This window comes from Eucalyptus grandis, chromosome 9, assembly GCF_016545825.1.
Source record: "Eucalyptus grandis isolate ANBG69807.140 chromosome 9, ASM1654582v1, whole genome shotgun sequence".
NCBI lineage: Eukaryota > Viridiplantae > Streptophyta > Magnoliopsida > Myrtales > Myrtaceae > Eucalyptus > Eucalyptus grandis.
This window is the reverse complement of record NC_052620.1, coordinates 31,839,336-31,844,335: the sequence shown is the minus strand read 5'-3', so window position 1 is coordinate 31,844,335 and position 5,000 is coordinate 31,839,336.

The window sequence follows — 5,000 nt, the reverse complement described above, 5'->3', positions numbered from 1 at the left end:
CGGTGTTCAACCCCTTTTTCTTGCCCAACCGCCTGCTGCAGAGGAGAAAACTCATGCTGCTGACTCAGACGATGTGGTAATTATTGATTGATGTAGCTTCATCATCTGTTTCCTGATGGTCTTCCCTTCCCCAAGCGGATGCTATCATAAGCCTAAAGATAAGATAATAGTCAGGCATCGGCCTAGAGAATAGGAGTTGGCAGAGATGCTATCGGTCTGGAACTGAACTAATGGAATGGAACTCTTTTCCCTCTTTATATGAAATCTCTTTCACCGTCAATAGTCAAAGTCAGCTTTATTGCCCTTAAATAAAATAGAAGGAATCAAGATAAGGGGAACTTTCCGGATGTCACCGGTCTTTCTTTAATAGAATAAGCTGGGATGTAACTGATCTTTCATTTTTTGGAAGGTTTTCCCAGAGAAAAAAAAAAAGATATGAATTGGAGGAACCCACGTATTTTGAATTCCATTTTGATTCGGATACCTTTCATCCATTGCAAGAGGCGCGGATGTCGTCGGGTCCCGATGACTTTCATTTCTTAGCTGGAAGCATGGCATTTCCTTATATTCGTGACTTTCGGTGGTAAGCGGAAGAGTGATCTGCTAGAAGAATTGTCCCGCCCTAGAAATGGAACTCGTCGGAAGAGGAGTAGCCAGACATAATGATAGGCAAGCAAAAATGTCGCCGATCGGAGGAAGATAGATGGCCGATAGAATACACGGTCGTCGGGAGACAGAAGACCAACTGAATCTAGACAGTTCTAAGAGTGAATCTAGACAGTTCGAAGAGACGGACTATAGCTAGCTAGGTCAATTATCTCTATCAATTCCTTACTTAAGAAAAGCAGTTCTATATAGCACTGCTGCTACTTCCTTTGCTACCGGGGAATCACTCAGAAAGAATGGTTGCGGCACTCCTACAGCTCTGAAAGGAGTGAGATTCTTGGCATCTGGAAAGAGTTATGTTAGAATAAAGAAGTCCTTTCCTTCAAAGCCAATTTCGACAAAGAAAGATGAAGAGCGATGTCATACCCTCGGTCAAGAGTTGTCTTAAGCCATGCCCTTACTAATGATTCCGCATCTACAGCTAAATCATTGAATGGCACTGCACTTTGGATCTGACTTAGCATAAGGAGGGGCCAAGCTATAGCATACTCTTTGCTCCTTCTTCTATTACTGACCGTGTAGTGGAAGCCCTACTTCGTTCTTCTTATTTTAGGCTTTCTTACTTAGAAAATGAACATTCTTTAATCCATTATCTGCCTTGTCTTTTAGTAGTAAAATATCGCTCCTCCAAGAGTGGAAATAGCCATTCTTGCAGCACTTCTTCCTACAACTCCAACAAGGGCTTCTTCTTATGATTCTGCTTGAACTGGATTCACTATTCTAAGTTCAGTGACTCCCGGATATCAATCAGAAGAAAGGGTAGACAAAACCATTAGCATTGTTAACCCATCTCTCAACTCAAGGAAGCTCCTCCCCTCTCTCGGGTGAGGGTCAGGAACAGTAGAAGAGGCTTTTGCTGCTCACGCCTTCGCTGCTATTTCATAAAGGGCTACTCGCTCTTGGAGTAAGGGCATTAGGGTTAGGCGGGAAAGGAAGGGGCTTTTTTGGGCCTTCTCTTAAGCTTAAAAGCAAAGTCTTTTAGATAAGAGTTTACTGATTGCCCCTTGGGATAACTCCTTCGATGCCTTTGAAACTCTTTCAAATAGGGTGATCCCGGGCGGTTGATAACTAACTCTTCTTTCCGCATCTTCTAGACTCTCCATAAAAGGGAGAATAAGTGCTATTTTCTATCGGGAGAGGATCGGCAGAAGCTGGTGCATTCCTTTCATTCCCACCTTCATAGGAAATATCATAATAGAAGAACTTTCAAGTCCGCTGGGATAGTCCTACTTTGGTTACGTTGTACTCCAGTCTTTCTGGGGCAATCAATCCTTCCCTACTTTCCCCAAAGTTCGTGTCGCGGAGTTCTTTCGAATCAGCAGGGCGGTAAGTAGGTTAATTACTAGTACCTGCTCTTTGTCCCGATCGAGTGGAGTAAGGAGAAAGTGGGGCCTGTACCAATGTTTTAACCGCCAGATCTGTCCCATTTGTTAATGCTTAATAAGATTGAGAACCAGTAGGTGGGGATTTTCATTTCGATCAAGAAATAACATAAAATGGTTAAAACGATCCTACGATCGAAGCTTCAAAGTCAACTGACGTTCTAGCACCAGTAACGGTGGGAGGAGCCTCACCTGGTCTCTAATAAGGCTTGGGACTAGCAGCTGGGTCAGCAGGATTGTGGTCAAAGTGTTCTGCACACAAGGTCTTTGATCCAGGGATCAAGGAGCGGTTGGTATCCTCAAGGACGAGGTCTGTGGGAAGTGAGACTGTGGCATCCGTTGGGTGGTTTACACCTGTGACCTTTGATTGGAACAACGCCACACGTGATGCTTTGAAAAAGCCGTTTTGCTTTAGAGCTGCTTTTGTTGGCTGAACTGCCACATCTGCTTAAGCCCTATCGTTTGGCTCGGAAATGTAGCCATTATTCCCCGCTTGAGAGGGGTAGGTTACCCAGGCTGCTTTCGGTTAAACAACATTTCCTTTCCCATTTGAAAGAGTAGAAACCGCTGCTGCTTAAACATCTACTTGATTTGAGACCCCTGTTTCACAAGCCGATCTCCCAGATGCCCTATTAGGTGAACCCTCCTTACCATCTCTCTAATCTACTACAGAACCTAGTTCATCTCCTATCCGATCAACAAAGTCTCGATCCCAGAAAGATATTGATAAATTACATAGCGACTTGCGACCCTAGAGGGCTGTCTGTATCAAATACATAAAAGTGGTGGTCAAGTCTTCCATATCAAGCAAGGGCATCGTCAGATGTAACAATGCCCGAAGATCCCAAAGATATAGTACTACCTACATCTGCTATAATCGAATCCACCGAATCATGCAAAAGATGACCTCTTTAGGGATAGGAGATATACGAAGTCTAGTCTACGTACGAAAGGAAGAGGTTCTTGTCTCTACCAAACCAAGCGGAAGAGGAAGCGGAATTGCCGACCGTAATTCATTAACATCTCATTAGCCGCCGACAGATGATGAAAGACCAGATGATTTATATATTGACAAGTGGATCTCGAGTGCCCGCCACCCTGAGGGATTGATTGCCCAGAAATCGATCGATTGCCCACCGCACCCGGCCATCTGGAGAGTCTGATTTATACTTCTCTCCGGGCTGAAGGAGGGAAGGAAGAACGAACTCTTCAATCGGTTAGTCAGACTTTGATTTCGACAACTTGAACCAAGTGGGCATTGAACAAGCCTTTCTTCCCCAGCCGGGGGGGAATAGAGACAACAACCATTCAGGGAATTTTGCGGGAGGGAAGGGGTGCTGGTTTATCTGAAACGATTCCTATTCTAGGCGCGGGGAAAGTCCCCAAAGGCTTATTTTTTTTTTGTTTTGACGGGGAAAAAGTCAAAAGAGGAAGCCTGTATGCCACCGGTCTTTCATTAGATCTAACTAAAAGGTTCAGCAACAGCCGGAGAAGCATAACTTGTCCTTTCGGTTCATAAGCTGGGTCTTTGGTCGATCGCCTCACTGCATTTCTACCGAATGGATTTGTTGATAGATATGATGAAGATCTGTTTAGTGGCTTTTTTACCTAGCATCATAAGTTGGTAGAGAAGAGAGGTCCCTAGAAGGATAGCTTTCACCAGAACTCCGGGAGGGTGCTTCACAAACAGTAGCTGCACTTGGATAGAGAGAATTCTCGCTTTTGACCCGCCCCAGCATCCCCTACAATCAAGCTCCTATCCATCCGATTCGGTCTCTATACGTATCCATCTTTTCGTGCTATGTTCTAGTTACGTCATGAGCTCTAGTAAGGATCTCATGGTTGATAGTTTCAAGTCTCGAACTAGAGTCTCTTTAGTATAGTATCTAAAACCTGCTTTTCTTTTCTCGTTTCCGCTCCTGTACAGTAACGGGATAATAGGGCTTTAGCCAAGTAATAGGAACTAGTTTGAGGTATAGGGTTTCCCCGTGCTGGTACTAGAAAAGGTACTAGTTAAAGTAGTAGGTTTGGTTATAGGAAATAGTCTCTAGTAGTGGAAAAAACTTGTTTGTTTCGTTGCCCACCCTTATATAATAGGTAATGGGATATCTATCATCACATCACAAAACAAGAACTAAAAAAGTGTGCCTTTTTTAGTGCTTGAGTCTTAGTATCAAATAGGGTTCTCCTTCCCAGCACTGGATCAGTCACTAAGCAAATTTGCAACTATCAAACCATCTGTTTTTCGATTCGGTGTGTCTTCAGTAGGCCAACTAATCTATCTAAGAAAAACTACTAATCTACTAAACAACTATTAGACAATCAGTTCCTCCCCGCTTCCATAGCACATAGCTATTGATCTCCTTACCCCAACCAAATCATGGTGATACTCCGAGAGCGCCTTTACTGCCAGTAATGCTCGATTCCCACCTTCCGCCGTCAATAGTGACAGTTAGTGTCTTGGTATTGAATCACTCTCCCCTTCTCTCCTAGAGAGTGTCAAATGCAGTGTGTTAACTAGGATAAGAAAGCGAAAAGTAAGGAATATAGGTAAGGCTTTTACCTGGGCGTGAAGGTGGGGGAGGTATAAAGGCTTTGAAAGCAGAATCCGCAGTCAACTCATTTGCTTAACACAAGCAGTCAACAGATTGGGAAATGTCCGTTTCACCATCTGAAGAGCGGATGTTAGGAGTTGACAAGAAGAGAAGGCAAGGTTGGCGAAGAAGGGGGGAAAACGAAAGGGTGGGTAAGGCCGAAGCCTAGACACAAGAATAGTAAGCATCTTCCATCAGCTTGGACAAGGCAATTGGAAGAAATTTCCACAAAGCGGGTCGAGAGTGACCGCGAATGCTGGCCAAGGGAATGGCCAAGAGGGAAGCAAATAAGCACAACAACTAGGGCCCCTCCCCAGGACCCTAGCACTTCGAGGGCTAATGAAGTCCTCACTATAAG